The following is a 13,002-nucleotide window of genomic DNA, read 5'->3' as shown; positions in this document are numbered from 1 at the left end:
AATCAAGAGGGTTCTACTGAAGTTGAGGACAACACAGATGGCTATGGAACGAAAAATGTTAGGGGTAACAATTAAGAGATAGGATGCGTGTAGATTGGGTCAAAGAAATAACTCAAGTTACTGATATTCTAGTGGAAATCAAGAAGAAGAAATGGTCATGGGCTTGACATGTAGTGCGAAGAGAAGATAACCGATGGTCGCTTAGTGTAACAAACTGAATTCCAAGGGAGGCAAAGCGTAGCAGGGGGCGGCAGAAAGTTAGGTGGGTTGATGAGGTCAAGAAGTTCGCAGGGGTCAATATATGCAGCTATCACAGAACCGGGCTAATTCGAGAAATATGAGAGAGGCCTTCGCTTTGCTGTGGGTATAGTCAGGCTGATGATGATGATGAAGTTTCCTCCTTATAAGTCGGTCTACCTGTTCATAATCCGAGTCTTCTATGGGGTTTTTCTCTATTTCTCCATCTATGTCTGCTGCTATCTGTGCTTTTTAATTGTCGTTTAATTTTACGTTTACTTTTTGTCTAAGTTCCATTTCTCGTTTCATCAAGGGCCCCATCTGCAGACTAATACGTTTATGATCACTTCCCAGACTACACTCCCCTTCTTAGTCTATTTCCATTTTTGTGACCTTGCTATAAATTTTTTGCGACATTAGACAGTAGTCAATGGTCGTCTGCCTGTTGTGGAATGCCCACGTGATTTGTCCTTCGCATTTTGTTTCTCTATTTACTATAACTAGGTCGTGTCGCTCACAGATATCTAGGATTAGCTTCCCGTTGCAATCCGTGTACCTATCCAGATCGTCGATGTGGCCGTTCATGTCCCCCAGCAGAATAATATCGGCCCCGTCTCCAAACTGGCTTATATCGTCACTGAGACATTCAACGAGTAATTGTTTTGGCTGCTTGGTGTCCTGTTCCTAAATAAACTACCCCTATCCATGTCCTTATGCCGACAATGGTTCCTGATACCCAGATATGTTCTTTACACGATGATTTTATTCTTTGCTAATTTGTTGCCTGGTGTATCAACATACCTATCCCTCCACCCTTTTTTTTCGTTCTCGTTCTGTTGGACGCTTCCTAGACGTAGCCTTCTATAAACGGCGGATCTTCTAGATCCCTGAGATGAGTTTCGCATAGAGCGTACATACCTATTTTGTCATCCTTCAACTGCTGTTCTATCTCTAGTCAATTCGCTCTTTTTCTACCTCCTTGCATGTTTATGTAGCTGATCCTAGTGTTAAATTTCTTTTTTGTACTTTTCTTTCTTTGCTATTTTTGGGGGCTCAGCTTCCGTTATTACGCTTTCTTCTGCTTCACTTCTAACTACCTCTGTGCACAGAGTCCTCGTGGACCCCCTAAAAAGCTACAGCCCTGCCTGCCAGGCGCCAGCCGATCTCTGCTCCTTCTGTTAAAATAGATGCCATCTCGCTGAAAAGCCCTGCCAAGCCTGCTCTATGCACCTCCCCGTTTAGCTCAAACATTTCGAAACGCTTCTCCAGGCCCAGACAAAGACAATTGTTCACTTGTCGAAACGTTATCTCGACTTGCGAATTGAGGCGTACCCCATTTTGCCCGCGTTCAGTGCTCCTTTATACCGTGTAAACCATCTTCTTCCTCTCGCTCTACCTGGATTTTCCAGGCTTAACTTTCTTATGTCCTGATTAACTGTCACCACGTCCTTTTCTAGCTTTCCGTTCGATCCTAACACCTCCGGTACTCTTCATACAACTATCTGCACTTGCTTTGTTATCTTCCTGATATCGCCAACTCCCTTAGCTAAACTGTCCACCACTCCAGATACGTTACCATTTAGGACATCGTTTAGACAAGATATGTCATAGCAAGCAACAGCACCGATATCTCATAGCAAATAAAACTCCAATTCCTTTTCAATATCGCTTTCTGCAAAAGTGTGGAAGAGCAAGTTGCACTCTTGATTTTCACCAATATACACCAATTTTGAAGAAATAGTAACCTAATGAATTGCTGCCTATTTCTAAGGTAGGCTAAGTCTACACCAAGAGAAGAGAGCGAAGAGCGATTAAATTCTGATTTCTATATGACATCGAACTGAAGGTTTTTGAGGAGCATAAAAACAGCACATCAAAATGAGCCATTTAATTCAAGAAACGTTGAGGATAGTTGACGATGAGTAGTTTTTCCTGCGGCGGTTCTGATGATGTGACACCAAGTTGTGAGATGTAGGCAACCAGATGTAGGCAACAATCACATGTATTAAGAACTTCTACGCTGATGGCGAAAAAGCGGCTGTAACTTGGGACACATAATTGATCGCCGTTTTTATGATCTGAAACAACTAACACTCTCAGCCAGTCGTGTGCTACTTCAGCTGGGGTAATAAAAGCGAGTGGGTTCTCTATCGTGAACAAAGAGCGCGAGGGGAGGGACACGAGGCTATGAACTGAGGTTTATTGCAAAAATGCAGATAGCGAAGAGAAAAGGCGCGTCGATAGCGATAGTGCTCTTCCACCGGAGAAAAACAGACGTCAATGGAACAGAGGATAAACAAAATATTAACAATAATGGAAGATGAAGTGGAGACGCAATAGCGGTAAAATATATAAAACGTAAAAGATAAAAAGCGGGGTGTAGAGGGCCTTATAACAGAACACATTAAAACTTACTAAACCGAATGGCAGAAGCAATTGAGGGAGCCCAAAAACGGGTACAGTGTTAAAAAACGTAAAGTTACGAGGTGTAAAATGCCTACGAGTGAAGAAACAATTAAAACCGGTAAGAATATACATAGAAATACAGCAAAGAGTCAGGCGATAAACAATAAAATGCTAAGAAAGGATAGAGAACCTTCACAACGCATGCCCGGAGGCGCTAAGGAATTTCAATTCTTAATCCGATAAACAGATTGATGGTGTGCTAACAAAGTGGTCCTTGGCGGATTTTGATGGCTTCAATTATCTCCCTAGACGTACGATATCGTCCTTTACCGATAATCGAACAATTATGTAATATAAGGGCACAAGATTTCACATTTTCTGAGCAATTAGTGTTTCCGACATTGTTTCTTTGCTCTTGCAGCCTGATATTTATGCATCTGCCCGTTTGACCAATATGTTGCCTCCCGCAGGTCAGGGGCACAGAATAGATAACGTACCGCAGGCACAAAAACGTGGGGATATCAATTCGTCTGCCCACTGTGAACAAGTTGGTTGTTCCTTACCTACAGAGCGAGGCAAGCTTCAGAATAATGGCCTGGGGGGCGAGTTGGTGCACGATGATAGAATTGAACGGCGGCGCAACACGGAAACGGACACAGACAAGAAAGGGACACCACCGCCGCCATTCAATTCGAGGCAAGCTTGTTTGGCGCGGAGAAAACAACGTGAACACCTGCGCGTTTACCAACCTTCTTTAAACCGTGCCTGATTTGATGAAAAAAGGCATGATGACGACTGGAGCCGCTGAACGTTTTTTGATCAAGCTGCCGGCCACTGGTGTATCAGAAGGGGCACTGCTTGAGAGAAGCCGATGTTCACATGTTTTTTGAACGGCATTGAGAAAACACAACCTGTAGTAGGCAGACGAATATGAAAGGTTTTACCTCTAGGCTCATAGGACCAGCAGGTGTGCACATCAGAAAAGGCGAACGTCGAGGAAACACATCTTCCGGGAATTCAAATGTTGAAGACACCGGTCAAACAGGGACTGTATTTCGGTAGAAATTCTTTTTCACTGCACTTTAAAAGGACGAGATAGTCGTCTACAAAGCGAAAAATTTTTACCACACAAGTGCCACGCGTCTTTGTCTGAAGTAGCCTGTCATAGTGGGCAAGGAACCGTTCGCTAAGGACTTCACATGAGCCTATGCACACACAAGCGTACCTACCTGCAAAAGAAAGGTGTGCAGCCCCCAGCGAATATAATATGGCTTATGGCAAGCTTGCGTAATAAAACAAAATCGTTTCAAGATGTCTGGAAACCACGGAAGTAGTTGTTCGGTGTATCGTCGCCAAGAGAGGGAATCCGGTTTATTATTGCTCCAAACAGAACTGTTTTTAAAGCCTGGTTTAATGACCGAATAATCAGCTGCTTAAATAAACTATGGAAGCAGTCAGCTATTGGTACATCCCCGGCCGATTATTTTATGGATCTCCTTCCATTCAGGTGCTCTTAGCACGACGATGAAGAATCCCCGATGTTTCCCAGTGCATTCGCTTTGTTTAAACCAATATTATCTTCTAGAGGAACTTAAAATCGCAGACGCATACTGTGGCGTCGTATGCGCACTTCGCTCAGAAATAAGAAAAGCGTCTAAACTCCGCCAAGGCTGAGCCAGTTGGTTGCTACATTGTGGCAAGTGCGCACATACTTGCAAATGAAGGTCACCTCGGGAAAGAGCATTTAAACACAGTGTCTCTATTATGTGCAGTAGCGTACAGGTGCTCACAGAATAATTCGGAGCGCCGCGAAGGCGGCCGGGCGCTGGCGAAGCGCGCCTGCGGAAGGCTAGAGCCACATCTTGCGCATGCGCTGGTTCCCTATCGATGCAGCGTAGTTCCCTAGTGAACAGAGATTAGCGCTCCTTGCTCCTAATTGCTAGAGCTAGGGGCCTTTTAGCGGAATGATAGGAGGGCTAGATGGTGCAGTGATATGTTGCTGTAGCGCGCTCGTCACGGTGATATCTAATTGCGGGTTGATTGTTTGTGGCGTGTTGGGACCCGCGTCTGAATCCAATCAGTGACACAGCCAAGCTTTCAGTCATTCTGTGGGAGCTGTGCGGATGAGTTACAGTCGGACTGCTGGCCACATCATTCGTTAGTTGGGCATGCGAAATCTTATTTCTAGCGATTTGAGAAACTTCACTTTATATCGCGACTAAAAGGAACATTTTTAGCGAGGCATGACGGATCCGTTAGCGGGAGTAAAAGGGCTAGCGGCAATTCATTTATTCATCAATTTAGGTATGGTATTTCCTAGTTGCTCCTTAGGACGTAATTTAATGCGCTGCATAAGCTTCTACTCAAAGCTCAAGGGTTCGCAGATATTTATGCACTGATTATTTGCAGTATCTAGTCGCTTCGCTGTTCTCCTTCTGCGAGTTTTCTTAGATTTCATCGCGCTTCTTGTTTGTATGAGGAGACACCCAAGATGGTGCATTGCAACTTGAAGAAAGGTATAGCGGGCAGGGAATGCACCGAGAAAGAACGACACAGGACCGCGCGTGTGCTGTTTCGTTTTTTTTCTCGACTGTGTGTATTCCTGTGAGCTATTACCTTTGCACACAGGGCGTTACAGACACCGCCCCGCCCACCTCTTGTCAGCACTGACAGGCCCCTAGCCCTAGCTTTCTGCAGCAAGGCAGCGCTAATCTAGGTTCACTAAGGAAGGGAGGTCGCTGGCTAGGGAAGCCGCGCACGCGCAATCAGTCTATGTATTCTTCCGTCGGCGCACTCTTTTGGCGAGCGTCAGCCTGTCCGGTGCTCCGAATTATTCTGTGAGCACCTGTACATATAGCCCGTAGCCGCCGGCGTCGCAGTCGGCACAGCGTGTCGGAAATGATCAGAGGCTGCGTAAGCAAACACCGAATCATGGGAATTCATGGTTGTAGTGATTGATGATAGGTGGTGACGAGTTAGAGAACTCGTGGTAATTATCTGATTGGCAAAACAATTTGCAAAAAAGGGGTCAAAATGCTGATTAGGAAAATGTAGAATGTGTAATTGATCAAATAACTAATTTATATCATTGAAAAAAGGTGCGCTAAAAGGTATAGAGGAAAGCCGACGTTTGCTGAAGGTAAGTATCGGTGTATAGAAAGCTTTAAAAATTCGAAACTTAAGACTAAAAGAGCGAAAAACATCGTCCTTGTAAGTGAAACGCAGTCGCGTCATACCCTTAACGGCGGAGCTTAAGCGTTCGCCTAATTTTCCCATCTCTTCCTTTTTTTCTAATTTTTTCCTTGCACCGTTGGTGCCGCCTACAGCGGTAGTAGCAACAACGGTGAAAATGAGGTCACCGAAAAATTCTAGGCATTTAACCCTGGCTCATCATAGTTGCTTTTGCGCCATAAAACCCTATATAATTATAATTAACAACTGCAATACCCATCCAGCAGTGGAAGCAATTGTGGAAATGGTAGAAAGAAGGCGGCGACACAACCCTCATTTGACCCTTGCATAAGCGTAACAGACAAAAAAAAGCAATACAAAAAAAAAACACTGACAAAAATGCATAATGCAGACTAAAAGGCCCATGAGATGAAGGAGCGCAAAAGGTGGTGGCTTAAAGCCAACCTTAAAAGTGACGAACACTGCGTTTGGGGGCTATTGTAGACTGTGTATTATTTTAGGAAATTTTTCCGTTGGCAAGCGCGACAGATATGGTTTTCTGACACATTTGTCTCCAGCCTGTTTAAGTCTGTGGCCATTTCAGGCCTTCCTTGCTGTACGTCGGATCGCCTAGCGCCGTATTTTGTGGCAGAAGTTCGAGGTAAAAAAACAAAGCGCGTCACATTTTGCTATTCTGGAGTGAGCAGGTATTTCAAAATCGATAGGGCAGCCTGCTCTCAACCGGTGGCGCGACAAGGAAAACGCACTTCGCACACTTCCTGGAATTTCGTGCTCACCTCAAAGCGAGACTTGGTCTGGCTGGCGCGCCTTTCTTGACCCCGGCAACTTGCGCTCGTCGGCTTTTGTGACGGCGTAGCTCCGGCCGTTACTGGCCTCGGCGAATGGACCGCCCGACGTCACCTTATCTAGCCGATAGCCGCCCCAGGCCGCACGTGTTTTGCGCTCGCTGGCGTCTGGGTGAAATCCGAGCCTCCGTTCTGCTCTGGCATTCCCGCTGCAAAGCTACAGTTCCAGAAACAGCACTGAAAGGCGCAAGTCATGTTAGGAAATAACAAATCCAATATTGTTTTATTCGATCTGTTATTTCAACGAATCAAATAGCGCGTGTTCGAAATAACCAGATGCATTGGCAAGTTTACAAGTCCGGCCACAGCAGGGCACAGTTTTTCTCTGTTATCTGTTTTTCTCGGCGATCGGTATCTGCGGGGAGGACGGCACGACGAGGTAGGTTCTGGTGAATGCATTCACAATGCCCATAGATATAGTGAGATGCGGCTTTCATCCAGGTAATGCTCGATAACAAAGGCCACAACTGAAACTATTGTCTCTTTCATCTAATCTGGTATCGTGCGAGCTTACTGACATCATCCGTGAATCACACGGGAGTCGTTGCTCAATCAGTGACCTTTTATTTCAACTGAAAAGTTGTAGTACGGGACTGCAACAAAATCTGCTGTCATGTCAAAAACTAGAAAGAAGCGTACATCAAGATTTCAGTACACTATAAATGGCACCCCTATCGCTGCAGTTAATGAACATAAATACTTAGGCCTATTATTAACCTGTGACCTCGGATGGAACGCCCACATCAATTATATAACTGCACTAAAACGACTATTCTTTATCAGGCGGCGCCTCAAAATAGCTCCCTATAAAACTAAATTACTAGCCTACAATACACTGATTCACTCTGTCCTCGAATATGCAAATGTCGTATGGTTTCCTTTTACCAATCAAGACATAAATAAAATTGAAGGCAGTAAGGTTCATATTCAATAAATACAGAACAACTGACTCACCAACCGAAATAATGAAAAGACAGGGAATAAAAACACTTCAAACCAGAGCTAAAATTGCACGCCTCAAACTCCTGTACCAACTACTTCATCGACACTTAAAATTTGATCCTGCTAAATATATCGCTTTCTCTGCAACTTTACCGACACGTAATATGCATTCAAATACGCTAACTGAATATCACTTCCACACTGACTGCTTCAAATACTCATTCTTCCCTTTAGCCACAAAAGAATGAAACAGCCTGAGTTCATCTATTACTAATTTATCTTCGTTTACTAAGTTTGGAACCGCAGTGGAAGGATATTTAACATATTAGCAAAAAGTTCTTTTATGCTGATATTTTCGGTATGCCGCCCGTCGATTCTGCTCTTGTTCTGTTCCTTGTCATTTACGCGTATACATGTGAAAACAGGGCGTTTATGTTTTTTTTTTCTTCTCTTAGAGTAGTGTCGTAATACATGTATAATTCCCGTTCATATCTGCCTCATATTTGTTTTTGTTTGTATAATATGTTTCACCATTTTTGTACCCTATGCATTTTACATTCTTGATTTGCTTTGTACATATGATCATGTCATTGTGTGTTCCTTATATGCTCTATATGCACTTCTCTGTACTAACATATGCCCACCTACAACAATCCCGAATGGGATTAGCAGTATCTGTAAATAAATAAATAAATAAAAGCTCGGAGAGCCTGACGTGGAACCGACGCCTTACAAGTCCGCAAACAGCAACATAATGGCCAGCCCTGCATGTCAGCTACAATAAACAGACAAGTGTCAATGAGTACAAATGATCATGCTGAAAGTGGCAAAGCCCAATAGAAACAAATAAAAATACTGATTCAAATATTTTAACAGTACAAACAGAAGCTGTCAATAAGAACGAGAACAAAAGGGACTTTACTCAGGAAAAGAAAAAGAAAACTAGTTAGAGAAAGCCTTTGGTGATATGGCAACAGGTTGGATCAAACTCCTCTCGGTTTAGTAAGTTTATCAGCACGGAAGGTAAGGATAGTTCATCATAGGATGTTCAGGGGAGGAGAGGGGGGGGGGGGGGGGGCACGAACCACATTTCTTTGTATCTTGTTTGACAAACACTTATGTTCAACTGTAGTTTTGCGAAACTAATTGCCTCATCCTTATGGAATTTAGCGAAAGCTTTATAAATATTGTTACGTGGTGGCGTGACAAGCGATGAAACACGGCGACACAACAGGAACAGAACGACGTGCGGACATGACGATGAAATATGCTTTAATTGCCAGCGGGCCTAGCGCGAGCACTCCGCCCCGCTCCACTGGCCGCTTCGTCATCTTCGTAGCACTACCCGGGGCCACCGAGCGATCGTCCTGATCGATTGCTAGAAATCTATTGCATGAAGTGACGATGAACACAGACACAGGATTAGAACATGAAACGCTGAAGACCACAATGAATGCAACGATGGGATGAATGCTTGCCCCGGAGCATCAGGTCCAATCGTCACCGTTTGCCGAAGGCCAAGGCTCATGGACACGCCGAACGGCTTGAGCGGGGGTGCTGTCTTCGCTCTAGTGGTCGTGAGGTCGCTTCGTCGTGGGGTCGGTCGGGTCGGCTTTGGGCTCTTCCTGGTCGTCGTGTGTTGTGGTCAGGGCTGGGGACAGGGCTGGGGAGAGCGGCTGGTCGGGTCTGAATACAAAGGGCTGAGGCAAAGCTGGGCGGCGATCTCCACGGGCTCTCGGCCGATGGACCCGGCATACGGTTGGCTTCGACGGTGCAAGGCGAGGATAGGGATGAACCGCACCTCCAACCACCTCAGGTCGGTCGCAGGTCAGACGGAGGATAATGGAATGGAGCAAAGGATCTAAGTGTTGTTCGTCGGCAATGTTAGAAAAGGCCGACACAAACAAGACACATGCGTCATCGTCAGAGCCGGTAGGACTAGGGGAGTCGACGGGATGACGGGACAAGCAGTCTGCATCTTGGTGAAGCCGGCCGGACTTGTACACGACGGAAAATGTATACTCTTGTAATCGAAGAGCCCAGCGCCCCAAACGGCCTGTAGGATCTTTGAGGGAGGAAAGCCAACACAAGGCATGATGGTCTGTTATAACAGTAAAATGCCGGCCAAACAAATAAGGGCGAAGTGTTGTAATAGCCCAAACGAGTGCCATGCACTCTTGCTCTGTGATAGAGTAATTTTGTTCGGACGTAGATAAGAGGCGGCTGGCATACGCAATCACCCTTGTGTGGCCGTGTTGTCGCTGGGCAAGTATAGCTCCAATGCCATGGCCACTTGCGTCGGTGCGGAGTTCAGTATTGGCAATATCATCAACATATAATTGTGAAAATAAAACACAGAAAGTGTGTCATACTTTGAAAAAGGAGCCTTCGTTGAGAAAGTGCAATGAACATCAGAAATATAACGCAAGGCTCTTTTCTGCAAAAACTGTAGCCTGTGCAAATTGGCCTCACCAGTTCAGCCCTGTATCATGCTGCAGTACTGCATAAGCATTGTAAAGCATAAACTTCATTTTAGCAGGAAGAATGCGCCTTATAGGAGCAATGGCACCAACGGCAGATGACAGTTCGAATTGGGAGTCGTAAATATTTTATTTCTAGGTAAGATACTTTGAAAATGCACACCAAGACTTTTAACGCAGTCCACTATCTGTAACTGTTGCGAGTCAGTCAAGAAACAGATTAATCAGTTCTGACCTCTACATGTGTAAAAAGTTACTTTTGTTTTGTGAAGTTTATTTCAAACAATTCACCTCAGCCCAAACCTGGTGCACGAGCTGCCAATAATAAATACTGTCGTGTCATCAGCATACCAAATAATTAAATAGTTATCTGTATTTTACACACACAATGTATTTTGCGTAGATCAAGAAAAAAAGTGGGCCTAAAATGCTTCCTTGTTGCACACTAACTATAACGGGCTTCTTTGTGGGCGTGGCATTGTTTGTATTCACGATTTGAGTCCTAAAAAGGAAGATAAGATTTAGGCACATAGGATGTTCACTCACAGAGTAATTTTCTCACTTTGTTGAGAATGATAGAATGATTAATCAAATAAAATACATTGCAGAAACCGATGCCTAATGCCATGTGTTTACGACTAATGCATCTATAATCATTTCTTTTTAAACGAGGAGGGCGTTTTTCGGTAGAACGGTGCTTTCTAAAACCACGTTGAATGTCATGAAGCAGGTTGATAGTAAATGACAGTAATCTACCATGGATGGCAATTTCCTATTTGGCGTTCCTTAGTTCTTCTCGCTGCTCTAGCTGACCCCTCCTCTTTATCATTTTCCCTCTCCTTGACATCTCCTTCCCTTCGTCTTCTCTGCCCCCTCTTTTCTACACTCCGTTTGCCCCGGTTCTTCTCCTCTGCAGAAGGCGGCCCGGGGTGACGTGACATATGGTGCGCAGCGATGGATGCACAGCAGCGCTCGTTCCTTGTGCAGTCGCAGACGCCGGCACGCGGTCACGTGACATGGTGCGTAACAGCGGCAGAGCGTGCAAGGAAACGATGTGGAACAAAAAAGGAATGAGTTGAGATGGAGAAAAAATAAAGAAATAAAGCAAAAAAATATAGGTTCTCTTAGAATGGCGAAATTCTAGCCTTCATCTTCTATCATTTGCCTCTTATCGGCGTTCGTTGCAGTGTTGGTGGTGGCGAAAACCTTTACTTAGTAAAGCCGCGAAATAATTGTTACAAGAGCTGGCCCGGCTCCTGATCACGGGTGGTGGCCGACAGGCCGTGCTTGACGGCGACCGTTTCATCCCTGTAGACCAGCCTCCTTTGTGAGGCCGGCTCTGAGCTGGATACCGCGATCGCCCAACCCTCGTCGTCCGTAAGGCCCCATTTGGTCGGTGGCTGAAACTCTGGGCATATGAACATAATATGTTCTATGTAGCTCTCGGAGCCCAGCAAAGGGAACATACATTCAGATTGATGACTAGACGAAGCCAGCAGTGACAGCAGTGCTGGGGAGGGTGCGGACTTGAAGGTCTCTCCGTGTTATGAGTTGTAGTTTAGTTAGGGAGGGCTGTCGTGGACTATAGTGAAGTCTTCCATAGTGGTAGTGTAGTGTAATGTCGCTGTACGTAGTAAGCCTATCTCTGGCGCTGTCTAGGTCCTCGGTTTATATTGCTCGGTCGACGTATGCTCGAGCAGCAGAATGGGCAGCTTTGTTACCGTGGTTACCCGAATGGGCTGGTACCCAAGTTGTATGGGTCCGGGTGGTTGAAATTTCGTGGTCAGCATTTTGTGAGAGGCAGTATGTATCTGGCCTCCGGCGAAAGTTTGTATTGCAGTTTTAAAATCGCTGAGGATGGAAGAGACGATCGCGATAGCGGATCCTTCTACGGACGTTCGTGCTCGCAGCGGCTGTATACCGCGCAATTTGCGTAGCTGAGCGGTGTGGATATTCTGCAACGTCCGTGTGGGGTTCATTCGCATAGGCTCTGTGCAGGGCACGTGCTCTTGCCTCTCGTCAGTCCTGGTTATGAAACGACGCATGTTTTTAGGAAGTAGGTGAAGAGTGAGGTGATCGCGGACTGTCTTTGGAACTGCGTAAGCTCCCACTGGAGGGACGCCTAATTGCCTGAGTTAAAGAGAGGAGAATGTGCCGACCATTCGGAGTAGTGGAGAGGCGAAAGCCCACCGCGATGCGGTGGGCTTTCACCAGTTCGCTAAGGGTGTTGTGAACTCCCATGTTTAAGAGACGAGAGATTGGGGTGCGTTTAAAGAAACCGAGGGCTGCCTTATAAGCCTGGATGATGACAGCATCCACCTTGTCTGTCTCTGTTTTTGTTAGATACAAGTACGGTAATGAGTAGAGAATGCGGCTTATGATAAATGCCTGTACTAGGCTTCTCAGGTCATACTCGCACAATCTACGGTGCTTATTAGCTATACGTTTGATAAGGCAGGTGATTTGATGCGCTGTGGTAGTGAGTCTAGATAGTGTATCCGTGTTAAGGCCGTTGTCTTGCATGAACATGCCTACTATTCGAAGTTTGTGACTGGTACTGGCTGAATATCTATGGTAATGAGCATAGGGGGGTGATGGTGCTTCCGCGGGCTTGGGTGGAGTATCAGGAGCTCGGATTTTGTAGAGGAACGTGCAATGCCTATTGAAGCTAAGCATCTTGAGACCATGTCCGCCCCCTCCTGTAGAGTTTCTTCCATGCTACCGATATTCCCACTGGCAATCCAAGGGTGATATAATCTGCATATAGACCTCCTTCATGTTCAGGTGGCGCTGCAGTCATTAGCGACTTCATGGTAGGCAAAAAGCGGCGAAGCTGTAGTGCGTCAGAGTGCGACCAAGCTATACGAGAATGTGCTGTGCGTGCTTTTTTTGTCTGATTG

General features: G+C 45.5%; 1 protein-coding gene across 1 annotated transcript in view; it reads right to left on the bottom strand.

Moving 5' to 3' along the window:
* LOC146210100 (sphingomyelin phosphodiesterase-like) overlaps positions 1–6,756 on the bottom strand; it is a 375,910-nt gene extending 369,154 nt beyond the window's left edge. Inside the window, exon 1 of the mRNA XM_084607702.1 lies at positions 6,612–6,756. The gene's annotated coding sequence lies outside the window, so the exon portion shown is untranslated. The remainder of the gene's footprint in view (positions 1–6,611) is intronic.
* Between the last annotated feature and the right edge of the window lie 6,246 nt (positions 6,757–13,002).

The sequence above is a fragment of the Amblyomma maculatum genome, chromosome 1 (genome assembly GCF_055883805.1).
Source record: "Amblyomma maculatum isolate TAMU_Amacu chromosome 1, ASM5588380v1, whole genome shotgun sequence".
Lineage (NCBI taxonomy): Eukaryota > Metazoa > Arthropoda > Arachnida > Ixodida > Ixodidae > Amblyomma > Amblyomma maculatum.
The sequence above is the reverse complement of the archived record's forward strand: the minus strand, read 5'-3'. Positions and strand labels throughout refer to the sequence as shown.